The sequence below is a fragment of the Sebastes fasciatus genome, chromosome 11 (assembly GCF_043250625.1).
Source record: "Sebastes fasciatus isolate fSebFas1 chromosome 11, fSebFas1.pri, whole genome shotgun sequence".
NCBI classification, from domain to species: domain Eukaryota; kingdom Metazoa; phylum Chordata; class Actinopteri; order Perciformes; family Sebastidae; genus Sebastes; species Sebastes fasciatus.
This window is the reverse complement of record NC_133805.1, coordinates 30,967,754-30,994,785: the sequence shown is the minus strand read 5'-3', so window position 1 is coordinate 30,994,785 and position 27,032 is coordinate 30,967,754. Positions and strand designations below refer to the sequence as shown.

At 41.0% G+C, this 27,032-nt stretch overlaps 5 non-coding genes and 1 pseudogene across 5 annotated transcripts; 1 reads left to right on the top strand and 5 right to left on the bottom strand.

Annotated features, from left to right (window-relative positions):
• Nucleotides 1–23,637, top strand: part of LOC141777725 (protein NLRC3-like) — a 40,821-nt pseudogene extending 17,184 nt beyond the window's left edge.
• Nucleotides 23,638–25,042: 1,405 nt separating this feature from the next.
• trnag-ucc (transfer RNA glycine (anticodon UCC)) lies at nucleotides 25,043–25,114 on the bottom strand. The gene has a single exon. It is a non-coding gene; the product is annotated as a tRNA-Gly (tRNA).
• Nucleotides 25,115–25,394: 280 nt separating this feature from the next.
• On the bottom strand, nucleotides 25,395–25,476 carry trnas-aga (transfer RNA serine (anticodon AGA)). Its single transcript has one exon. It is a non-coding gene; the product is annotated as a tRNA-Ser (tRNA).
• Nucleotides 25,477–25,990: 514 nt separating this feature from the next.
• Nucleotides 25,991–26,062, bottom strand: trnad-guc (transfer RNA aspartic acid (anticodon GUC)). The gene has a single exon. It is a non-coding gene; the product is annotated as a tRNA-Asp (tRNA).
• Nucleotides 26,063–26,524: 462 nt separating this feature from the next.
• On the bottom strand, nucleotides 26,525–26,597 carry trnat-ugu (transfer RNA threonine (anticodon UGU)). The gene has a single exon. It is a non-coding gene; the product is annotated as a tRNA-Thr (tRNA).
• Nucleotides 26,598–26,832: 235 nt separating this feature from the next.
• Nucleotides 26,833–26,906, bottom strand: trnat-agu (transfer RNA threonine (anticodon AGU)). The gene has a single exon. It is a non-coding gene; the product is annotated as a tRNA-Thr (tRNA).
• Nucleotides 26,907–27,032: the final 126 nt, after the last annotated feature.

Here is a 27,032-nt window from a genome sequence, read left to right as displayed (position 1 = left end):
TGAAAAGCTCTGAGGCATTTCAGGACTTCCACAGTAACAAGGTTTAATTTTCTAATGCTCCCTGCACTCCGTGCCATAAACTGCCTTAAATTTTAAACTGTACAGGAAATAGTGAAAGTAACTGGCTGTCATTAAACCAACGCTACAATGCTGAGTCCGCCCTACACATGAAATCATAGCTGATGTTCTCCTGACACAGCTGTCGGTCCTTTTAAGAACCCGACGTCTCTTCTCTGCTGCTCTTTATAGCCCAACTAACCTACACTAACTATTTTTATTCTGTACACTAACCATGTTCTGTACAGATGACATTTTTCCACCTATCACTGAATAAATACTTCCAGATCGTGCATAACATTTATATGCGTGTCATCTTCAGTTCCCCCTCTTTCATTCCCGACCAGTCAGAGACCTCCACCATTAGTTCCTGAGAGATTTCAGTCAGTTTGTGAGGTGCACCCATGGGTACGCCCACAAACCCGGAGGGGAACCTCCAGTCCCGACTGCAGCTTGAGAGGGGAGATGACTTGAGCAGCGAAAATGTACATTTTAACTTAATTCATGCTTCTCACAGAACTGTAGTCTGTATGAAATGATTATTCTCCTATCACACGTTGTTAAATATATCACCCTTTGTTGAATAAATGCTTTAAAATGGGAGTTTTTTAACATCAATGGTGCTCACTGACTACTTGGCACTGTCGCAGCAACTCTGTCAATACAGACGCTGTTTGCATGTAATCCTGCGCCCAATATTGATGTTGCAGCAGCGCTATTTAATAAAAAGTAAATAAAGTTAGTATTAATTACATCAATTGAATATTTTGATGTTTCAAATTTTCATTAATCGTCGTTGAAATCATGTTATGCGCTCTGTATGGAACACCATTAAGCTTTATGATCTACCTACACAGGCAGAGGCGTTACTTTTCCCCACTTTTCTCAAAAACTCTGGTCCAAAAGACATCAGTCAAAGTGTAGACTGTCTAATGGATATTCTTGTCTGGCTCTTAACGACATAGGAGTGCTGCCTGGCGTGGCGCTGACGGGCGTAACGTGTACGGAACACCGTACCACAGCTCTGCAATGACATTTTAGAAAATGCCAATTTAAAGTTAGTTAAATGTCTGTTAAAGATAAAGCAGGATTTTGTAAAATGAAGGTTAATTACTTTTCAAAAGAAGGGCCGTTGGTGGTTAGCCGCTATGGTTAGCCAATGGAACTAACTAGCGTACTGCTACTTCCGCTACTTCACCGGAAGTTACAAACATAATCATGTCTACAGTAACACCTGAGAATAAGGGGGATAAGACAGCCAGATAGGAAATTCAGCTAATTAGTGTTGATGAAAGCAGGAGAGTTGAAATAAAAGGAACACTGTCATCACAGACTGAATGCTGAATTCAAACAGAAAAGTAACAACACTATCTGAGCTTTGAGACAGTGTCGGCCAACCAACTAAGCATTTTAGTTATAAAGACATGTCTTACAGGAAGAGGAAGAGGAGTGATGTTTCTGTGGAGGAGCAGCTGTCCTGCTGTGCTTTGTGTCAGGATGTCCTGAAGGATCCAGTCTCTACCAGCTGTGGACACAGTTTCTGCAAACAGTGCATCACCTCATTCTGGGACCAGTCAGGAGACTCCTCCTGTCCCCAGTGTGGAGAAAGATCCAGAACAAGACCTGGACTGCAGACAGCCAGTCAGACCAGCACTGTACAAAGTAAGACTATCTGTCTGATGACATCTCCATGTCTGAAAACACTACTTGTTGTTTTAATACAGTGACATGTGTTGTGTCATACAGCCCGACCATTTAACATCATTATAAATATCATTACATTTTAGGTCAACCTGGAATTTAACTGCATGTTTTTTCTGCTCCAACATATGTGCTCTGTATCACATGTCCGGTGTTCTCTTTTGAGAGAAAATCTGAACCCTTTGGTTCCCCCTTGTCTTGGCATTAACCCAGGGCTCAGCAACCTTTACTATCAAAAGAGCCATTTTTGGTGCAAAAAAACCTGGCCAAGCAGCTCGGCCTATACAGATATCTCTAAAGCTGTTCATTGAGGGACCACAGGGACAGTCACATGTCATTAAATAGCAAAAAACACACCGGGCAAAGGCGTCTTTTTGGCGCAGGCTGTGAAAGAATATGAGAGATTGTTTTGTTAAAGCTAAAAAAAAGGTCTCATGGAAAGAGTGGCGACCCGAGGGGAAGCACAGAGAGAGACAGATAGTCATTTAGACTTGGAGGTAAGCTACAGTAATAAATACAGGACACAAATGCAATGTTTGGCAGTACATACGTCGGTGTTTAGTGTTTACTACTGTTGTCATGCAACCTACTTTCCTTTCCGGTGCCACTCGTTGACTTCTTACTTAACCAGAGAATATTTAGTTTGTACGCCTCGTGGGGCTTCAGAGCATACTGCAACGAACAACACGCTGAACATAAACGCCTCTGTGTTTGCTTGTAGCGTGAGCGCCATCTACGGAGGCCTGCGCCACGGTGTCTTGTGTGAGTATAAACAAAGCTTAATGCAGTGAGCAACCAAATGAGACGCAGGACACTGAAGAAATGTCTCAGGAGATTTGGCTGGAAGCTCTGCTGGCTTTTCAGCAAATGCAATTCCCTTGTTCTTTAAATGTCTTTTAGTTACTTTTTTTGTTGTTTGCTAATTTCTCGCCGCAGATCAAGCACACCAGTAAGCCAGCAGCATTGGCACTGAAAGCAAACAAATCTGTCTATGCACTATTAAAGGGGACCTATTGAACTTTTGTACATTTTCCCTTTCCTTCAGTGTGTTATATAGTTCTTGTGCATGTAAAAGGCAAAGTTACAAAGCCCAAAGTCCACGCCAAAGGGAGTTACTCTCCCCCACAGAAACACTGCTCCTGAAACATCTCGCTTGAAGTCCTTGAATCCTTTTCTTCCGTAATGTGATGATGTCACCAAGTAACACATTTGCATAACAGACAGTTTGTCACGCCCTCAAACTAAGCTAGTTAAAGCGGTGCTGGAGCGTAGTCCAAAGAGTTTAGTTCAGTTGACCAAACACAGTGGGCAAACTGACCAAAAATAAGCATTGCAAGTCCTCTTTAAATTCTCTATTTTCTTCTGAGACTTTTCTTTTTTGCTAGCTTAGCTAGGGAAACTCAAGACTATAGCCACCGCTATTGAGGTCGGCAAAATGCATAGGCTAGGCTACACATTTTTACAGATGGAGAATGTAAGAATCACTACAACAATGATAAACAAAAATGAATATGTTAAAAAATAACTGTTATTCATTTCCATATTATTTTTTGTCAAAGCCACAGGGAGCCACTGGAGAGGGGCTAAAGAGCTGCAGGTTGCTGACCCCTTCATTAACCAATCAGCATGCTGTTTGCTCTCAATCTGCATAGATGGAGACAGAAAACTATTAAACTGTGTAAAGCAGTAACATCAATGTTCTATCATAGACAGACAGTCACATTACCCCGTATCACACTGCCTGTTCAAGGCAGGACTGTTGCGCCATTATTCTGCTTCGTTGTTCTGTATGAAAGGTACAGGGACGGAATGGGGGGACAGAGTTGCTCCGCTGCTGAGCCGGCAGCGGAGGTGTAATAATACCATATAAATATGTATATATGTACTAGAAATATAATATAAAAAATTGTTATAATACATTTAATACTTGACTTTTTTCTTTAAAGGGATTGTATAAAGGTGATAAAATGACGTTCATGAATATGAGATATGAGATCACAGTTAATTACAATTCCTCCCCAACATTGAGGAGTATGGTTTATGGCGTTTTGCCGGTGACACTCGTTGATTTCTTGCTTCTAAACAGAATATTTTGTTTGTATGCCCTTTTGCGTTTTGGAAAATACTGCAACGAACAACGCGTTGAGCATAAACGTCATGTAGGTCCGCGCAGCAGTGCCTCGCGCAAGTATAAACAAGACTTAAAGCAGCAGTGGGTAGAAATGGAGCAAATATGATTAAAAAAAGTTACCTTTATAAAACGGTCCCTATATCCTGACAGTAATGCATGAGGCAGGTAATCTGAAATGTTCCTCTCTAGAGCCATCTGGAGGAGAATCAGTGTGTGGTAAGTGGTAAGTGAGTGTTGAAGCAAGAGAGAGAGAGAGGGTTTTGTTTGTCCGTTCTGGACTACTGTTATGGATGTATTAAGAGAACTGGATACAGCGTTGGAGGCGGGTTTCCGCTCATTCCTATGAAAGTTGCTCAGTGGCACATGAAGCCAAAATGGTTCAACTTCCGACTGGAAAAGTGTCCGGTTCATCCGACAATCTTCAGCATCTATTGGGCCTATAGAACATGCGCAGTAGCGTCTGCTCGGTCACATGTCTCGGTCACAGGGTCCCAACTTCAAGCCGTGTTCACGGCTTGCGCTGTCGTCGTGGTCTGGGTGTCATTCACATGAGGAAGGGAAATGATTCGGCTATTAGTGCGTTTTACAACTTTTAGGGCCTCATGATTTAAGTAAGGACTATTAGAGTGTTCGTACTGGGGAGTTGATTTACCCACCTAAAAAATTATCTGCTGAGTTACAGACGTCTCTTTCCCGATGTAAGTCTATGGGAAAAAAGCCTTTTTGAACCTTCGGAAGGAGGAGCACGGATGAAAGTGTAATTTCTCAGTGGCTGAGAAGAACATGGGGCAGGATATCTTCTAGTAGATAAACTACATATCTCCTCACTGTCTGTGTCAGAAAAATGGGAAGCCAGGTAGCTGTTAGCTCTGTCTCTCAGTGGAGGTTGAGTAGCTGACCTCTCATCAAGTGAGCAGTGTGAATCTGAGTAACCAGAATCACATTGGCTGAACGACTGTGCTGGGGAAAGACATTCTAATATAAGCCCTAACAATTTCTCTTTGTGTGAGCAAAGATCTAACTCTGCTGAATGCATGCCGTCTAAGTGACACATCATTTTCTTGTTTGCTGTCTGAACTTCATGGAGGAGACGAGCATTTTGCGTTCTTAGGCTATCTACCTCCCTTTTCCTCCTTTGCTCTGAAAGGCAAGGCTGGTTTGCTTGTGGAAAATCAGAAGCAAACATTTTAACAATGAGTTGTTAGATGCGGTCTGTGCATCACACCTGTCAGTGAGTAGCGATTCTATTTCTTTCCTGCACTCACTGAAACTCAACCTGCTGATGATTTCAGGGCAGCCAGGGATTAGACTCTGTGCCAGTCAAGAAATAAAAAGCTCTACACAGGGGTTCTCCATTGTTGTGCTTAGAATGGAGGGTGAGATAAACAGAATGTCTAGTACAAAAAACAATGTTGTTGGCTATGGTGTTGCGTTGGCAGACACCTTGTAGTATGGCTTGGCAGGTACACTATCCTTACAAACAATGTAGTGGCCTACACTATGGGGGTAGCTACAATACCACCGAGTGGCTCTAGTGGGCATAAAAGAAAGAGCCAGTAAATGTAAACACAGGTTTACAAACTAAGATTGCTGTCAAACTTTTAACAAGCACTAGCTGAGATGCAAGGCAGTAACAGTCAGGAACATTTTAGTTCCTTAAAAGTATTAGGACTAAGAAGTCCCAGGAACCTTTGGTGGAAACCCGGCTTTTGTTATTGGTGCTACTCAATAAAAACAGGTCTACACAACAAGATATGAACATATTCTGCATTATATGATGAATGAGTGGATCAATTTTAAATATTACAGGGAGGAAGGAACAGCCACTGTGAGCTGTTTAGATGAAGGGCTGCAGACGGACAGCTGAGGCTCCTCGGCTGTCAATCAAACATGTACTGAGAGAAAAAGGAGCATTTCTGATTCTTCCACAAAAACTGGATTGTTTAACCTTTACTTCTTTTTTTATTTACTTTATATTGATCACTTTCATATTGGAAATGAAAATAATAAGCAGATTGTCAAATTTTCCTTTATTTTGTCTCAAAACTTGTCTCTCTCTTTCAGCAGATAGTGGTCTGCAGGAAGTTGTAGATGATCATAAGATCAGTCTGAGGAGGAGATGTGAATGTGTGACTGAAGGAACTGATGAAACAGGAAGTGGTACCCTCCTCAACAGGATTTACACTGAGCTCTACATCACAGAGGGACAGAGTGAAGAGGTTAATACCCAACATGAGGTGAGGCAGCTTGAGACAGCTTCCAAGAAGAAGACCCTCCATGACGCTCCAATCAAGTGCCAGGACATCTTTAAAGCCTTACCTGACCAACGGGGACACATCAGAGTCGTTCTGACGAACGGCGTCGCTGGCGTTGGAAAAACCTTCTCAGTGCAGAAGTTCACTCTGGACTGGGCAGAGGGCTTGGAAAACCAAGATGTCAGTCTGGTGGTTCTGCTTTCGTTCAGGGAGCTGAACTTGATCAGAGATGAGCAGTACAGTCTTCTCATGCTGCTCCGTGTTTTCCATCCAGCATTACAGAAGGTCACAGCAGAGAAGCTCGCTGTCTGTAAAGTTCTGTTCATCTTTGACGGCCTGGATGAAAGCAGACTTTCACTGGATTTCAAGAACAAGAAGGTTGTGTCTGATGTCACCCAGAAGTCATCAGTCAACGTGCTGTTGACAAACCTCATCGAGGGGAATCTGCTTCCCTCAGCTCTCGTCTGGATAACTTCCCGACCTGCAGCAGCCAATCAGATCCCTCCTGCATGTGTTGACAGGGTAACAGAAGTACGAGGCTTCACTGACGCCCAGAAGGAGGAGTACTTCAGGAGGAGAGTCAGTGATGAAGAGCTGTCCAGCAGAATCATCTCACACATCAAGACATCCAGGAGCCTCCACATCATGTGTCTAATCCCAGTTTTCTGCTGGATCACTGCTACAGTTCTGGACCACATGTTGACTACAGACCAGAGAGGAGAGCTGCCCAAGACCCTGACTGACATGTACTCACACTTCCTGTTGGTTCAGACAAAGAGGAAGAAGCAGAAGTACGGTGAGGAACATGAGACGGGTCCACAGGAGCTGACGGAGGCTGACGGGGAAGTTCTTCTGAAGCTGGGGAGGCTGGCATTTGAACATCTGGAGAAAGGAAACATCATGTTCTACCAAGAAGACCTGGAGCGGTGTGGTCTGGATGTCACAGAGGCCTCGGTGTACTCAGGAGTTTGTACAGAGATCTTCAAAAGAGAGGGTGTGATCTTCCAGAAAACAGTCTACTGCTTTGTTCATCTAAGCATTCAGGAGTTTCTGGCTGCAGTCTACATGTTCCACTGTTACACAAACAGCAACACAGAGGTACTGGAGGCCTTCCTGGGAAATAAATATGTTCGTTCAACCCTTGATGACTTCCTGAAGAGAGTCATAATGAAATCTCTGAGGAGTAAAAATGGCCACCTGAACTTGTTTGTTCGCTTTCTTCATGGCCTCTCTCTGGAGTCCAACCAGAGACTCTTAGGAGGTCTGCTGGGTCAGACAGACAACAGTCCAGAAATCATCCAGAGAGCCATCAAAAACCTGAAGGAGAAGAAGACCAAAACCTCTCCTGACAAAAGCATCAACATCTTCCACTGTCTGACGGAGATGAACGACCACTCGGTACATCGGGAGATCCAAGAGTTCCTGAAGTCAGAGAACAGATCAGAGAAGAAACTCTCAGAGATCCACTGCTCAGCTCTGGCCTACATGCTGCAGATGTCAGAGGAGGTTCTGGATGAGTTGGACCTGAAGAAGTACAACACAACAGACGAGGGACGACTGAGACTGATTCCAGCTGTGAGGAACTGCAGAAAAGCTGAGTAAGTCCAGATGTGATTAACTTTATAGATCAGTTTAGATAACTAGTTTAGTTCCTCAAATATACAAACTATAAAAACTATAAGTGTTCCGCGTGTTTATTACATAAATATGTCAGTTGTATTTTATCACAGATGTTCTTGAGCTGTTTCAAATGTTGAGTTAAAAAATGTTTCAGTAGGTTGTGTTTCTAGCTGTCAAGTTAATGAACACTTATTCTATTTATTTCTAATAATTGTTAGATTTTACAGTTTTTTCTTATTTATCTTTCTGGCTGATGGAGACGACATGTGAACCTGGTAAAAACAAATGAAAAAAAACTAAAGATCAGCTGGCTGGTGGAGCGCTGGGTCTAAGCAGTGTAACGGCAGCAACAGAATGTTTGCTGATCCGGCGGGGAGTCGAGGCAGTCCTGGGATCAGAGCCCTGGTGCTGGGGTTTGCACTGGCTGAATTTGAGCTAACTGCTAACTTGGGGTACGTCATCTGTGACAAAATACAACTGACATATTTATGTAAGAAACACACAGAACACTTATAAGAACTTTATATTTTAATAACTAACTTCATACTAACAAGTGTTATTTGTTAGTATCAAGTCTGACACTGGGGAAATACCGCCTTACTCACAGGGGAAAAACACAGACAGGTCACAGCTTACTCACAGACTCACTATCGCATCTCGAGGTACAAGTAGGCTAGTACTACAAGAAAGTCAGGGCTGGACCTTGCTGGTTGGCAGTAGATATCTCTGCCACATTGATATATTTGGCATAACGTAAAAACTGTTACTTTTTCATATTCTTTTGATAAAATTAGTTAATTATTTAATGTTTTAAACTAAAATTCTGGCCAGATCTTACATGTTGCACCTTTAAAGAACCTGGACCAAAAACTAATTTCTGTTGCCTCCACACTGATTTCCATTGTATTTATTCTATTTTGTAACTGCTCTGTATATATTCTGTTTTTATGTCTTTGAAGCACTTGTTTTTGAAAAGTGCTGTATAGATTGATTCTTCTCATTAATGTTCTTTTTATTATTATTATTATTATTATTGACTGAGTATGTAACTTTAGCTGAAGCAGCCACTGTGGCCACAAGTGACAAGTATGGGGTAATGTTGAATGCTACGCTAACAGTGATTTGGTAGCACAAGTGGAGAATATTCATCAAGTCAGTGAAGTGATTCAGTAATGTCAGTTGCACAACAACATCAATCTAAAGTTTTAACATTAGCATTAGCTTGGGTTGTGCCAGTGTGAAATATTTCAAACCGGTTTGATATCAAGCCACTGGACCGGACTGGACTGGTGGACCGAATTTTACCACTAGGTGTCGCACTTGACTCAGCTGCCGCAGAGAGCCCATGAATGAGAGTGGAGCGACTCCAGTCCACTTGGTGGCAGTAATGCACCTCTAAGCTGTTTTGCCAACCGCCAATAAACACTAACGAAGAAGAAGCGGCACCACATTACACCTTACCTCGTGTGTTTTTCGTCTCATCTCTCTCGTTAGCTTCAAATCCAAAATGTTGCCATATTGCTGCAGGTTTAGTTTTCTTTTTGACCAGCTCTGGGCTGCAGTGGTTAGCACTGTTGCCTCACAGCAAGAGGGTCGTAGATTCGAATCCGGCTTGTGGCTCTTCTGTGCCCCATCTTAGCGTGGGTTTTCTCCGGGTACTCCAGTTTCGTCCAAAGACATGCGGGTTAGGTTAACTGATGACTCTAAATTGCGCGTAGGTGTAAATGTGAGTGTGGATGGTTGTCTGTCTCTGTGTTAGCCCTGCAATAGTCTGGCGACCTGTCCAACCCTTTATAGGATAAGCGGTTACGGATAATGAATGAATGAGACCAGCTCTGCCATGTCATGCCATGATAGGTCAACTGTATCAACTGTATTATTATCACTTCGGTTTTCTAATCAAGAAGGCCTCATGCTAACTTTGTGGAGACAGACCTGGGATCAGATCACACTGACAGATTGGACATTATGGAAGCCTCAATGTAACTACATGTTCTCTCTCTTCATCTGCAAGATTAAAGAAAAACAAAGATTAAAAGTCAGGTTTGAGAGAGAGTGATGAGAATTATTGTTTCATGTCAAACAGTGACATAATATTAGCTAAACCACTAATGTGAAGAGCAAATGTTAATCAAAGAAGTATATATCAAACTGTATAGTCATCAAATGCATGAAGTAAATATAAACTGTCCTCTTTCATAATAACATATTTTATGATTTTTGTGTCATGACAGACTTTCTGACTATTGGATCTCAGATACTCACTGTGAAGTTGTGGCCTCAGCTCTGAAGTCCAACCCCTCCCATCTGAGAGAGCTGGACCTGACTGACAACTTAAATCTGAAGGATTCAGGAGTGAAGCTGCTGTCTACTGGACTGAAGTGTCCATACTGCAGACTGGAGACTCTGAGGTCAGTTGAGATGAAGAGCGGCTTGAGGTGGAATGAATATAGCGTCGAGGCGGCTGCGATGAGGAAGCCGGACGGTGATGAAGACGCTGATGAGGCATGAGCCTGAGCATATGAGACAGGAATCGTGCGTGATGTTTGCTGTATTTAACCGAAGACTGCGAGTTTGATCGTTTGTAGCCTGCAGTAGCAGATGAGGCTGCCTGAGCAGTGAAACAAGAGGGTCAGTCTGCAGATTAGAAAATGCTGTCTCTGCGGTGGGGGTGCAGGAGTACATGACTGTGTCATCTGCATAGAGATGGTACTTGCAGAAACTGAGTTTCTCACAGATGTTATTAATATAAACTAGAAAAAGCAAGGGTCCTAAGACAGATCCTTGCGGAACACCCTTCGGACGATTGACCAGGTCAGACATGATGTTGCCGTGTTTAACAATCTGAGAATGATTAGTCAGATAACTGTGGAATCACTTTGCCGCTTTACATCCAATGCCGGCATTCTGCAAGGTGTTAATGAGTAAAGGGTGGTCCACAGTATTGGAAGTCTTAGTAAGATTGATGAACAGCGACACACATGTCAGTTTGTTGTCCATAGCCTCTTTGATGTCATCCATGACCTACAGAGTGGCGGTTACTGTGCTATGCCTCGAACGGAACCCAGATTGCATGTCATTTAAAATATTGTATGATTTCATGTGGGATTTCAGTTGGGTAGCGACTAATGTTTCCAATATTTTGAGAGGACAGAGAGATTGGAAATAGGCCTGTAGTTGTTCATGTCAGATCGGTTGCCAGCTTTAAAAAGGGGTGACACATAAGCTTGCTTCCAAGTCACTGGAACCTGATTAAAACCAATAGACATTTTAAAAATGTGGGTAAGGGGCTCCGCAATAACCAATGCAGCGGCCTTTAACAGGTAGGGGTCCAAGCCATCGGGCTCGGGTGCCTTTTTGGGGTCGATTGTATTTAATGCATTGAGAACGTCAGTGACTTGGAAGGCTTTCAAATCAAATGAATGAGAAGAGGACCAGGGCATACTTGATGGTGTGAAACACTCTGAAGATACAGCTGGGGTTGAGGGAGACTGCTGTCAAAAATACGACCTGCCTTCTCAAAATGACTGTTAAAGGCATTCAACATATCACGTTTGTCTGGTGAGGTATTTCCTCTTTTCAATTCCGGTGGAAAAACTGAAACTTTTTTGTTCCTGTAATACTTTGATAGTCTTCCAGAATTTTTAATGGTTGGTGAAACAGTCATTTGTCAAGGCAAGATAATAATTTGATTTTGACTTCCTAATGGCAATACTACACTTATTTCTCAAGGTTCTGAAGCATTGCTAATCTTCATCACTTTTGGTCTTCCTTGCTAGGGACCACTGTTTATTTCTACAGTGTATGAGCTGGGGAAGTTCCTTGGAGAACCACGGATTGTCTCTGTTCTTGATTCTGAACTTTTTAAAAGGAGCATGTTTGTAAGCTACCAATAAAAACTGTTGTTGAAAAAAAGCAGCAGCCTCGTCAACATTAGGAAACAGTATAATTTGATCCCAGTTCAGCCAGCCAGGTCATGTTGAAAGGTCTGTTCAGTAAAGTGTTTAAAACTACGTCTCAAAATAGTAACACCATTGGATTTGAATGTTTTGGTGTTTCTCACACAGCTAATTACACAGTGCTCACTCATGTCATTAGCAAACACTCCAATGGCTATGTATTTGTGAGCCCTGTTGGTAAACATGACACCTAACAAAGTGTCACTGTCTGGCTTAAGTGGATTGTTTCTGGTAGGGCTATCAATAAATTGTACTATATTTAAAGAGTTACAGGCCAGCTTGAAACTCTCAGATTTGTCACTAAGCCAGTCTCAAATCAAATCACCAATTACAATAATTTTAGAATTACTAAAATTTGACAACACCTCAGCTAAATTCGACACTGTTTCATCGGAAGACTAAAAAAAAGCCCTATGTAAATGCAAGTCATGCAACCATTTACATTTACCATTTATGATTGACTCAGGAAGAGCGTGGCAGAATCCGTGTGGTTATTTAAGAGTGAACCACCCACAGTCAGCTGATAGAGTAGGAGCCAGTGAGAGAGAGAGAGAGAGAGAGAGAGAGAGAGAGACAGACAGAAAGGCTGAGAATGAATGAGAGTGTAAGGAAGGTCTTCCTGTCTGAACTTCCGAATAAGCTTCATTAAGAAGAAGGCAATTTAATAAATTAAATAATGAACCTTTTTTTTACTCCAACAAGTCTGATTTGATAATGATCCCCTAATTCCAGACTTGACTGAGATCAGCAGCATGTTATTGATATGTGTTGACATGAACAGGTTTATGAATGTTGTGGTGACATTTGGATGATGTCTGTAGGAGGCTGACATGATGATCCACAATAACACAATGACAAAGTCACTCTACTCATTTTAGGGAAAAGATCATTGATTAGGACATAGTGATGTTAAGCTACACATTTAAAACCTGAACACATCTGATTGGATTATACAGTGATATTTATCTACATCATTTATTTTTCATTCAGATTGAGTGACTGCAGTTTGTCTCAGATCAGCTGTGCTTCTCTGGCCTCAGCTCTGAAATCCAACCCCTCCCATCTGAGACAGCTGGATCTGAGTGACAACGACCTGCAGGATTCAGGAGTGACATTGTTGTGTGGTTTTCTTGAGTCCACACTGTAGACTGGAGACTGTGAGGTCAGTTCACTGGCTCTTTGTTACCATAATAGATCTTATATGTTTAATTAACAATTGAACCTAATTTATGTGCAAACATATCTTACATCTATAAAGTTGTTAATGTCCTTTTAATAATTCTTGAACCAAATTTAGTCTGCAGTCACAAAACCCTTGTGTTTCTTAAAGAAAGTGTAGAAAATGTCCACTGTTAGTTGTTAAAGTAAATGAATGTTTATCATTGTTGGTAAATGGTCACATCTGGAGACAGAAGATCCTCTGAACTAATATTCAGGGTTCCTAAGCAGTATGGAGAAGTATAGAATTTGATTTTAGTAATTTCCAGGTCTGGATGAGTATGGAAAAAAGAAAAGAGAGAATGGAAAAAACATTTCTGTTTCCAAACTGTTGCCCCTATTCTGTTTTCTAAGATATAAAATTTAGAATTTCTAAAAATAAATAGATCATACAAGCAGAGTGTTTTTCACGGCGTTTGGATCAGCCATAGAGGCCAACTAGGCAACTGCCTAGGGTGGCACTTTGGCAGCCAAATGTGCACTGTAAAACTTTTTCCTGTAAAATTACAGTAACTTACAGGAGAAACTGCTGCCAGTATTTTACTGTAACATTTACAGTATCTGTACTGTATCAAAGAATACAGCAACTTACTGTAATCAAAGCATACAGTAATTTGCTGTAATAATTCAAAAATTACAGTAAAATACTGGCAGCAGTTTCTCCTGTAAGTTACTGTAAAAATTTACAGTATCTGTACTGTATCAAAGAATACAGCAGCTTACTGTAATCAAAGCATACAGTAACTTGCTGTAATAATTCCAAATACAGTAATTTATTGGTTGCAGTTTCACCAGCAAGATACTGTACAATTTACAGTATCTCTACTGTATCAGAGAAATACAGTAACTTGTTGTAATCAAAATGTCCAATAATTTCCTGTAATAATTCCACAAATTAGAGTATTTTAAGCATCTATAAAAACTAACAAGCAAATGAAAAATAACAATTTTGAACAATAAACACAACAACATGGCATATTCATATTATTCTTGTTTATTATAATAACCTGAGTTTGACAGAAAATAACATCCAAATAAAACATTCAAATACTCAAGCCCTTACAAATAAAAATGGTGTGATGAGTTGTGTGTGAGTAAGTGTGTGTGTGTGTGTGTATCTGACTGACTGAGTGAGGGTGTATATTTGACTGTTTATGAATATCTGAGTCCATGGACTGAGTAAATACCATAACCTTTCTGTTTCAAAATTAAATAGCCTCCCCTGTTACGCTGAGGGGGTTCACTAGACAGAACCATCTTATTGAACAATACTGTGTGCTGGCTAAACATCTTCAATATTAAACGTAGAAATAATGCCAGGTTGAACATTGTAAATAGAATAAAATTCAAAAATACAAAAATAGCCATTACAAATAAAAATACTGTTGTGAATGAATGAATTCATGTGTGAGTGTATCTGAGTAAGTGACGGGCTTAAAACATTTGTACTTTGTGGACTGAGTAAATACTGTAACTTTTCTGTTTCAAAATGAAATAGCCTCCCCCGTTACACTGCGGGGGTTCACTAGACAGAACAATACTGTTGAACAATACTGTGTGCTGGCTCAATATGGTCAATTATTAAACGTATAAATAATGCCAGGTTGAACATTTTAAGCAAAATTAAATAAAAAATAACATTGTGAATAAGTGAGACACAGACATAAAGGGATTTTCAGTAATTGAGTGAGATATGGAGGGTTTGTCTCTACAGACAGAGTCAGGGATGTGATTGTTAAACTCACACAAAGTCCCACTCGAAATCCATGAGCTTCCGCAGGAGGGTGCAAACATGAGGATTCAGGGATGTCCCTTTCTTATGAACCATTTTCCCGCTCTTCTTGCTGGTCACCTTTCCCTGTCGTGCCTTTGTCCCTCTCTCTGGGTTGATCCTGACACAGCTTCTACAAGGCATAGCAAGGTAAAACAAAAAGACACAAATGTGAATCAAACCACCTCTTACCTAAAATTAGACTGCTAAATATTGTTAGTATAAATAATACCTGATTTATTATAAGTCCCCAAATCGTTCTTTTTCATGCTTTATGTTTGCAATGCATATTAGAGTAGATACACGTGGACATGGTGAAATACTTCTTGCTAATATAGCTTACTTGCCTGATGTTTTATGAGTGTCACACTTTTGGAATATGCATATAACATTGAGTGTTTTTGGTAACTTGATGACTCTTTGATAATTATCTATTTAATTTAATTATTCAAGACTAATAACAATGGGTTATTAATTTATATATGAAATGATATTATTGAAGGCTAATACTGTTTTTATGTTTCTTGTATATATTTTAGAACCACACATACACACCCAAACGTCCAAGTGATCATTTAAGCTTATTTTGGAATGAACTCTCCATACCCTACTCTCTGATCGTATGTCACACATAGATAGATACAAGGATAGCTGTAAGGCCCAAACATCTGACACAAATGACTATATGGAATTCAAACTTACCTCTGTATGAATTCAAGTGTCCAGGCAGCGTGATCCTGATATTGGAGGTTGAAGTTGTAGTAGGATGTGAAGACAACAGCAAGCCCCAACGCAGACAATGCCCCTTCACACACCACCTGACCCTCGATGCTTACCATCCAGCGCTGGTCGGAAATCATTGGACCTGAAACACAATGCAAAAAGCTTTAGGCTGAATACCAAATTGACCATTTGACGAATTATCAAGTGGCCACTTACCGCTTTATTGTTTTTGTATGGTATTGGCATTTCCAACTGATATTTGAAAACCTTTCTAAAAAAATGTAAGCCTCCGCTAGATATCAGGAATTCTTGATGCAGGATGTGAGATGCTACTCATCTACTGTACTGCTCTTTGATGTATCCAGGTAGCCATTTACATACTTGCGACACCATCGCGCACTCATTTTCATAAAGCTTAGTGGTTGTGTCCGTTGCAGTGAAGGAGAAATCAAGTAAAAAAGTTAATACAAATAAAATAAAATCTACAAAGGGAGGGAGAATATCAAACGAACTATTTACATATTTACAAGCTATAGGAACACCCTAATCCAGAAAGAGAGTGAGAGAAAAGTTCAAACAAACTATTTACATATCAGAGAAGAATCAGAGAAATTATTATTCCGTAGCCTACTGTGTATGTATTATAGAGTCAACTATTTATTAACCAAAACATAGCCCACTGTGTATGTATTATAGAGTCAACTATTTAATAACTAAAACATAGCCCACTGTGTATGTATTATAGTCAACTATTTATTAACCATCTAAAACTACGTATTTATTTATCCAGTATCTATTTATAAGAATGTAAAGTTGTGTGTATTATATACAATATAGAAGACATAACCATAGAAACTCACTACAACTGAACTCCAACTCCAGCGGCAAGCAGCGTCTTCCTGCCTGCCCTACACCTTCTGACTGCCTGCTGACAGGCTCAATAGAAGTACTCTGCATATGTGCACTAGTACAGTGTAAGTAGAAACGTGGGGCTTAGTGCTTACCTAGAATGATCAACCAAGGGCTATCAGGAAGGGTGAGGGATGTCTTCACAGTCGCCGCTGTGTCTGACACCTATATAGGAGACAATAAAGGCATTGCAATTCTAAGTTAATGTTAATACAATTAAACAATGCTTTAACTATAGTTGTCATCAATTTTCCTTTTTAAAGAAATTATTTTTAAAATCCCACTGAGCTCCACTCATTGCATTTCATTAATTTCAATGTCTTAATCTGAAATAAACTACATCAGTTATACTCACATCTGCCTGCAAGATGAGGACATCTCTCTTCTATTTGAAGCACCCTGCATGCTCATGTGAGCACCCTGCTTGCTCAACAGTATTCTCTCCATCATCTCTACCTGACCTGATCTGACTCAAAAGATTACCAACTACACAACCTTTATGTGTTCTTGACAAGTGTGATGAAAAAGTGGATATCACAGTAAACATTTTACCACAATTTGTGAATGGACATAAGACTGGTTTCCCCTCTTTAATGTGAGTCTTCAAGTGAGAAAATAATTTAGACAAACTGTCACATTTGACAGTACAGAAATCGATGTGGCATGATAAAACGTCTAACATTAATGTCCTTATGCCAGAACATCCTTCCCTCAAGCTTGACTCCCTCTGATCTGGGTGATCTCTATATACATGGCATTTTAAAGCTGTAACTTTGCCAAATGAACGGTAACAATCGTGGAAAGCACATTTAAATTGGATGTGTGGGGTGTTTTGGTGAACTTTCATATGCCTAACAAAGGCATATTTAGTACCACATGCATGGCGGCAAAATTGACAGTTGGACATTCTGGAAACACAAGATAGATACTGCCTTGTCTCCCTTTTAGATTGCTGCTACCTATTAGTAATTATATTGAGAATTTAAATGCTGACTAAGCTAAAACCAGCTAGCTAACGAGCTAGCGCTAGCTAACGTGAATATAAGATAGACTACTGATGTTTGTTACCTGTGATACTAATGAGTATTGAAATATAGACGAAGCTAATAACAGCTAACGACCTAACGTTAGCTAGCTAATGTACATACACTGAGGAACGTGCACTGTGTTAGCAAAGGTACAATACAACTTGATAATTTGACTTACCATGAAGTAACGTAATGTAACCACTGGAGTTTCCCTTCGTCTGGTCTGACGATCAAAATGGAACTGGCGGTGGTGAAAATAAAAAGTGTTTATCCAAACTGCTGCTGTCTCTCCTCAAGTTGCACTGGACAACAACGATGCTGCTGCTGCCAGAGTGAGCTGTTGAGCTGTTGACCGTTGAGCTGTTGAGTTGTGGCGCTCAACGGTCAACTCGAAAAAAATACGCGCGAGAACTTAGAAAAATAGCCGTTAATTTATTTTCCCGAGATTCTCAGCGGCAAGCAGTAGACTACTGTGAAAAGATACACTTGACCGCTGGGATCATGGGAGCAAGCGTTCTGACTCCCAGAATGCATTGCTTTCACAGTAATATACAGTAAAAGCATTTTACAGTAGGTAACTGTTAGAATCTCACTGTAAATTTACATCGAAGTCTTACAGTGTGGGCCAACTATTCATCATGAGCAACATAACAATAATAATATAATAATAAAAGGTAACCTGTAACTGCAGGCAGACGGCACAGAGCAGAATACTGCCTGTCAGATTGGGACAATCTAATACCTGACATATGGAGGGGGTGCGGGTACTAGCGGCCCATCCTAATATGGACTGATCCTTGTTCTGGCTGAAATCTGATTGGCTCAGCCATTTACATTATGAACGTGATGAACTGTGACCAGTGTTCCAGCTGGCCGGTCTGGTTTTGATTCAGTGGTGATGTGCTGAAACAAACTGTGGAGGTGTCATCCACTATGAAGACTCTTGAAGTTCTTCATCATCATCATCACATTCTCTTTATACCACTAGAACTCTATTAGTGGTAAAACTACTGCCCAAAATGTTTCGTGTCGCACCCTCCTTCCCACACATAAGAAACCTCTCCGTCCCAAAGTCCTGGGATGGGTTTGTGTCCCAGTCTGTCCCTGGTGCTAATAGAGGGGCAGCATCATTGTTTTTCACCTAGAGCAGGATGTTTGACAGTGGAACGTCGTCCAGCCTTCTGTGTAGGACTGTAGACTGAATGGCCACGATGAGTAAATGCAAGTTTTCTGAGGGCTGGCTTGACGATCCCAAACACAAAGCCTGGTTGGTTAACAATTACAAATGGGAAAAGAGAGCTGGATGCAAACTTTGAGGAAAATCGTTTGACATCTCAACCATGGAGGGGGGGAGGAACTTTAGTCTTGTCACAGCGTCCTCTGAACCCCGAGTCACAAAGTAAAATATGGTCTGAAAAATCTACAGAGAAGTCTGGATATTTGATTCTGGAAAAGTCGGGAATTTTGAAATGGAAAATTTGTAGGAACCCTGAATATTTGTCCTAAATTGATCAAGTTTACTTATTGAAGTATAAATATTTCTCTGGTTTCTGTTTGTTTCAATGTATTCCACAAATAATGTCTGATCATTGATATTGATCCTTCAGCACACACACATAGATGAACACAGAGATCAGCAGCATGTTATTGATGTGTGTTGACATGAATAGGTGTATGAATGTTGTGGTGACATTTGGATGATGTCTGTAGAAGTCTGACATTATGATGATCCACAATAACACAATGACAAAGTCACTCTAATCATTTTAGGGAAAAGATCATTGATTAGGACATAGTAATGTTGAGCTACACATTTAAAACCTAAACACATCTGATTGGGTTATAAAGTGTTTTTTATCTTCATCATTTATTCTTTATTCAGATTGTGGCGCTGCAGTTTGTCAAAGATCAGCTGTGCTCCTCTGGCCTCAGCTCTGAAGTCCAACCTCTCCCATCTGAGACAGCTGGATCTGAGCCTCAACAAGCTGCAGGATTCAGATGTGAAGCTGCTGTCTGATCTTGTGAAGAGTCCACACTGTAGACTGGAGACTCTGGAGTAAGTAGACGGTCGTAGTCGGTCCATGCTGGTTTCAGCAGTATTGTTGTGATGTGTTTCCTCCGATAAACTGTGAGAGGAGAACGCGTGACGCACAGAAAGAGAGAGAACGGTCAGCCAATCAGATCAGCCAGAAGCTTGTTGTGATCATGTGTTAGAGTTGATGTGAAGAAGATGTTGTTGTGTTCATGTCTCCAGGAAATAAAGCTGGATTACAGCTGACAGCATCACAACATGTATAGAGACAGTGGTCCTCATCCATCAAACTGTTGTACCATAAAATCTGATCAAAAAGTCTTTGTTCTCTCATTGAGAGATAGAACCATCATAGAACCATGGTTACATTTAGTAACCATGTGGTCTTTATGCAGACCAGAACCTCTGCTGAAGTCCAGTAATCACTGCTGACGTTTTACTGTTCAGTCTGTGTATGAACATGTAGGACCTTTTAAAGAGGACCTGTTAAGCTTATGTTCAGGTGCATACTTGTATTTTGGGTTTCCACTAGAACATGTTTACATGCTTTAATGTTCAAAAAAACACTTTACTTTTCTTCTACCGGCTGAGCTGCTGCACCTCTTTTCACCCTCTCTCTGAAACGCTCTGTTTGATCTCCTTGTCCAAAAAGACTCCATATTTAGTCGGGCTGTCAAAGTTAACGTTATAATAACGCGTCATTTCTTTAATGCATTTACGAAACGCAACTTGCGATAGAGTGAAGACTGGTATTATATGAAACTAAAAAACCTGATGAATCCATCGGTACCAACCATGTCATACTAGCTTGTCATGAAGGAGGTTAAATAACGCTCCAAACTTGCTCTTAATGTTGACGAGGAAAAACTGTCTCTGGCCATTTTCAAAGGGGTCCCTTGACCTCTGACCTCCAGATATGTGAATGTAAATGGGTTCTATGGGTACCCACGAGTCTCCCCTTTACAGACATGCCCACTTATAATAATCCCATGCAGTTTGGGGGCAACTCACAGTCAAGTCAGCGCACTGACACACTGACAGCTGTTGTTGCCTGTTGGGCTGCAGTTTGCCATGTTATGATTTGAGCATATTTGTTATCCTAAATGCAGTACCTGTGAGGGTTTCTGGACAATATCTGTCATTGTTTTGAGTTGTTAATTGATTTACAATAATAAATATATACATACAATTGCATAAAGCAGCCTATTTGTCCATTTCCATGTTGATAAGAGTATTAAATACTTGACAAATCTCCCTTTAAAGTACATTTTGAACAGATCAAAAATGTGCGATTTATTTGTGATTAATCACAATTAACTATGGACAATCATGCAATTAATCGCAACTAGATATTTTAATGGATTGACAGCCCTAATATTTACATATTTGTCATGTAATATTTAAAAGTAGATGAAACATTCAAATGTGACTGAAACCAACCTAACAGCAGTAAATCCATCATGAAAGTGAGCAGTGAAAAGCTCTCTGTTTCTGCAGTAATGATACCCTCAGGACTCTCAGCAGTTTATTTCCACTGTGTTCTTCAGTGAAATCTGCAGAGTAAACATACCTGATGCCCAAAGTCTCTACTGACCAATCAAAGCTCAGTGCATGGATCGTAAAATAATATCTGTTTTTTGTGTACAAAGACAAAGGATTTAAACACATAATCCAGGCTAAAAGCAACAGAGTTTAAACTGACAAATGCAGAAAGGTCACCGACTGTGTGAATGTGTAAATTAACAGACTTGTAATATCACCGCCCCATCTAGAGCACGATAGATCTGACTAGAATTACTTTGTGTACTCTGCTGAGTTAATGGGATTAGATGTATTGTTATGACCTGTATGACAATAATTTAGCCTTCTTCTCTCAGCTGCAAACTCAGTGGTGTGAAACGGACATAAATTACATTTAACTAACCACAATAACACAAAATCAGTATATGATCTCTTATCATATAATCATATATGATATTCATATAGTCACTCATCTGAATCAGCTTCTTGAGCCGTATGTTGTTGTGAGACACATCAGAGTCGTGTTCCTACAGTCCCTTAGACTGAATGCGTTGCCTTGGTTACTTTGCTATCAATACTTTAATGTTGTTTTTGTATGTATGTGATTATAAGATGTGAAAGTAGGCCTGCTTACGGCTTTGAATCATGTTTATATATTTATTTTTTACTTTCTCCTAAGTCTGTTTTACACCGCCGGGGTTGGAGCTGAAAGAATAAGACTAAAGTATTGTGATACAGGGCATAATTTCCTCAAGGAGATGAATAAAGTATCTTCTATTCTATTCTATTCTATTCTAAGAACACATCTAATCAACACATTAATTTAATGGAATACACGTGTAATTAGTTATAGTCAGATCTATCGTGATATTATAAGTCTGTTAATTTACACATTCACACAGTCAGCTGTCCTTCCTGCATTTGGCAGTTTAAACTGTGTTACTTCGAGTCTGGATTATGTGTTTAACTTGTCTAATATGCGTTTGTAAAGTATGCCGCTCTGCTGACCGTAGACTGGTCCATGTTTGTGATTGGTCATGTGCTACAAACACAGCCCCTTCTATGTGAACGCGCTCATAGCCAGACTGAGAAACCCTGGGTTGACGTACCGAGTTGATAACAGCTGTCGTAGTACCGCTTAGCGGGATCTTAGTTGAGGGGTTAGTTAAATCAGATAACCAGAAGATACCCTGAATGTGTTGAACTGGCTTCGTAGTACAGGCCTCTGGTCTGTGAGTTCTGAGCTCAGTGTGTTCACTCCAATACGTTAACATGAGAGTTGAAAGGAAGCTGGCTACGCTGCACAGACTGAAGTCCCTGCTGCTCTTTATACTGGATGCTGACTGACAGCTGATGAAGGGAGTCTCTGTAAACACTGATTGATGACTTCTGTTGTCTTCTTCTTCTCTCATCAGATGGCTGTAGTGATCTCTAACCACAATCATCCCTGTGTGTTCCTCTGGACCTGACAGAGTATCGTCAGTGTATCTGGACTTTGTCCTTCTGCACAGTCTCTGCAGACACACTGAGACTCCTCCACTCCTTCTGCTCCACACTCAACCACCTGGACCTGGGTTTCACTTTGTCTTCATTCATTCATATATTCTGAATCTAAAGTGCCTCTGCAGATTAGTTCTGTTTATGACAACATAACTGTAGATTAATACATTTAAATAGATGTTTCTGCTTTGCTTTGTGTTGCAGCTCCTCCCTGTGGAACGATTGACTTTTGCAGTTAATTTCCACATACTACTATTATAGCCATCTTTTTTATTTTATAACAGATTTGCTTGTAACAAACAGAAAGAAGTAGATAAAACCTGAACCTGAGGCTTCAGTTTTTCAACTGACTACAAACAGGTTATGTCTGAATTTTGGTGGAAAATCAGCTCCTTAATATTGTCTTTTGTATGTGACGTTTGATGTAAAACAAAATAAAAACAAAATCCTGACTATCTGGGTTTTTGCTGCAAAACAAATCATATTCTTTAGTTTACAGATGTACAGTATGTAACACCCTGCTAGTTTTCACATTACATGGCTCAATACAGACACATGAAGTCAACCTGTGGAGCTTTTCCCCTCAGAAATCAATGTTGAGTCGCAGTTATCACCACCGTTCATGTTCTGGAGCTCCTGATGTGTAATCATAATGTAATCATAATTTACTTTATTTAAAATGATGAAAAATGCAATCTATAGAGTGAATGAAGAGAGTGAGCGCCATTAATGAGAGAGAAGCAGTGAATCAGAGAAAGAAAACGTTATTTTCTGATTGTTTCACGGCGGTAACGGTCTAAAGCACGGATAAACACGACTCCGCACAACCCTGCGGGAACGTGCCTTATTGCAGGATTTTCAACGAATGCAGCCGAAGGTCAGGCTTCATCTTGTCCTCTCTACTCGGTGCTGGGCCTCGTCCCGCACTACTGTGCTGTGATTGGCTAGTATTCGTTGCCTCTGCCTCGAATGTTCGGCTCATTTTGCACACGGGAGAAGTCTTTGCTTTCAGGGCTTTCTGCCAGAAAGGGTTTATTTTAACCCAACCCATTATCTTTTCCTAAACCTAACCAAGTACAGCTGTTGGCTAAACCTGAGGAGGTTTCTGACAGAGGCAAACTTCTCCCATGTGCACTCAATTTCTGTAACCAGTGTAGCATTAAAGTGGATTTGGCAAGCTGGCAAGCTAACTAGCCAGTTGATTAATTAGTCAAATTTAACAACATAATGCTTCATCCACACACTTGTCACAGCGTAGGAAAGCACATCGCCAGTTGAGTGACAACTTTGTTTAGCTTATTTTCTGTAATAAGTGTAGCATGAAAGCATAGCCCCATTTCGACTGCAGGAACTTTCCTTCTGAACTTGGAACCTTTTGAGGAACTCTGTACCCACTTATCCTATTTAAGGTCACGTGGGGGCTGGAGCAGATCCCAGCTGACATTATATGAAGTCGGGGTACACCCTGGACAGGTAACCAGACTATAGTACTACACCACCTCCTCTTGTTGCTGTTTATTCTGTTCTTTCTTCCATTGTTTCCTTTCATTTCCCCTGAAATGAGACAATGTTTTTCCAGGACAATGTCACATCATGTCTTGAATCTCTTCAAGAATGTCCTGTTGCAGTACACATAGGCCCTGTTCAGACCTGGTATTAGCATGCGTCCTCAGTGATCGGATCACAAGTGGACAGTTTTAAATGCGTCTGTTCACACCTGGCATTAAAATGCGTCCCCACATGCGTCTTCAGTGGCCACTTGTGATTCAATCTCAATTCCCCGCTCTATATGCAAATAAACATGTAGTAAACACATAGCTAATACAGCAGCCGTTGTGACGTAATATTACATAAATGTTAGTAGTTTATCCTATATATTCGTGAATTCTGGTACAATGTATTAACATCAAAATAAAAGGTTATTGTAGCTCCGTGCCGCCGACACAGCTGCTTTTCAGACAACAGCAGGGTACAGCGCTCCAGAGAGCCGGGGAGGATAGAGCACAGTCGGGTGTCAGCTCCGCGCAAAGCAGCGGAACAAAACCATAGACACATCTGCGACAGTATGATAATAATGCACTTCCTGTTCCTAGTCTGATAGCCTGTAGATATGTGGCCTATAAACAAGATATATTTTAATAAAATACAGTTGTACTGACAGGATACAGTAGTACAAGCCAACGAGTAAAGTCAAGAGGAAAAACACATAGGGCTCTTCCCATTTTTCAAGCTCATTCAAGTTATGTGGTCGGCAACTGGTTTATTTTATGTCCGTTTCATTATAACGGCTCGTATATCCGCCGTCCTCGGTCTTCCGGTTTCCCTTTTTGAATGACAAGTACACACTACCGCGACCTGCTGGTAGGAAGAGTTATTTCATCTCAGGCAGGCACAGAACGTACGTGCTAACTGGCCGTCGGCTGTAGTCTTTGCGGTGTGTTCAAGTGCAACTTGTCGGCCAAAACAAAGGTGACTTGAGGCGACGCAACAGGCGGCGTTCGTTGCCGCTAGTTCTTTGATGTTGGCTTGGTGTGTCCCCAGCTTTACTGCTTACTTTCTAACAACAGTACCAAGCAACAGTAGTATACCGTCAGTAGAAGAAGAAGAAGCAAAGGACTGCGATGGCTGGGAATCGAACCCAGGTCAACTGCTTGGAAGGCAGCTATGCTCACCACTATACCACCATCGCTGCGCCAAAAAGTCTTCACACCAAATTCGCCAATTTTTCTGGGCATTGACACTGAAGCGAGCCCTGCATTTAAAAAATGCATGGGACTGTCACCTCTACTTGCTTATTTTCCATATTGTATCAAAATTGGGTTTGATTGAAGGCCAATCTTAAAGGCTACACACAATCAACAATTACTGTCAAAGAATCACTTTGTTTGCTTTGATACTGATGTTTTTTTCTAAGTTGCACCTAGTATCCGAGTATCATTGGTGGGCTCCAGTTGCCGAAAAGTGTCTTTCGTTGTCGGCAGGATTCGAACCTGCGCGGGGAGACCCCAATGGATTTCTAGTCCATCGCCTTAACCACTCGGCCACGACAACCTGTAAAACAACAGTAAATACCAATTTGCAAAAATGTTCGGAACTTTCCCAATTGCTGAGAAGAACAACTTGAACTTGTTCAGCTAAACGTCCACTTGCTTTTCTTGCCTTTGTGATAGTTGGTGCATTCTTTGCTTTGCGCTATCAGTGCTTGATCTTTTCAGTTCTCCTTATAGCTAGTTCGCACTGCACAAATTTCTACCTGATGTTCCGCTCCCCTTTCCGCCGCATGACAATATCCTCAGTCAGGGTCAGCAGTTCTCCTCCCCTGCTGAACGCAGCCTGAGCCAAACCCTGCTCTCCCTTCCTGGGTCGTCTAACAGTTTGCCAGAACTTCCACGATGCCAAAGGAAAGTCCTTCTCCGTAGCCTCGCGGAAATCAACATATGGTATGAATATCACATTTCATGGACTAATTGTGAATTCTCCATTCTGCTGTGAAGTAACAACTGCTGCTGCTTTACAACTTTTGTCTTTCTTGGTGAATAATAAGCAGCTGGTAGAAGACGCTAACCTCCCCGTCGGGGAATCGAACCCCGGTCTTCCGCGTGACAAGCGGAGATACTGTCCACTATACTAACGAGGACTGCTTCATCCCTGTTTTTGGCACGTCAATGGACAGGTGGCGCTGTTCCAGTGTATACAGGGAATATACAGAGATATGGAATGAGCCCGTAGGTGTGAATGTGAGTGTGATTGGTTGTCTGTCTCTAGTGTTCGCCCTGTGACAGTCTGCCGATCTGTCCAGGGTGTACCCCGCCTACCTTTACCATTTATCCATTACCTTGACACATTTATCCATCCTTGCCTCAGGTGGGAATGGAACCCATGACCTTCAGCTCCGCAGCAAATACACAGGAGCAGAATCCCCCTTCCCTCTCAAACCATAACTTCCAGACTATAGTACTAACGCACCTCCTCTTGTTGGTGTTCATTCCGTTCTCTCTTCCATTGTTTCCAAACGAGACAATGTTTTTCCAGAAAAAAGTCACAACATGTCCTGAATAACTCTCCTCCTTTTAAAGCCCACAGATTTCTGTCCTGTGTGAGGCACTGTTGGGGTTTGAACCCAAGATCATCTGTTTACAAGACAGGCGTTTTAACCGCTAAGCCACAGCGCCACTGTTTCTTGCTGTCTTCTTCTCTCATGTCAAAGCTGCATTCATATCCAAAATGTAAAAAAGAGTTCAACACAGGAGTTGTCTGTTTCCTCATCACAACAGTCAACTTTTAACCAGAACCAGTCTTTCTCTAAACTTAACTACTGAGTTTTCCAGCCTAAACTAAACCCTTGATGTTGAGGTGGCAGAGATAAACATGACAGACTTCATTTAAGAGCTCATTTCTGCAAAAACCAGGCGCTGCTGGGATTTGAACCCAGGATCTCCTGTTTACTAGACAGGCACTTTAACCAACTAAGCCACAGCACCTCCTCCAGTTGTTGCTCCCTATTGCACAAACACAACAAACTAGTAAATATGGACGTACCCTATCCTGGACTTTGAACACTTAAAAACTCGGCGTCGCAATTGTATTTTTTCTGGCCAATTAAGCAT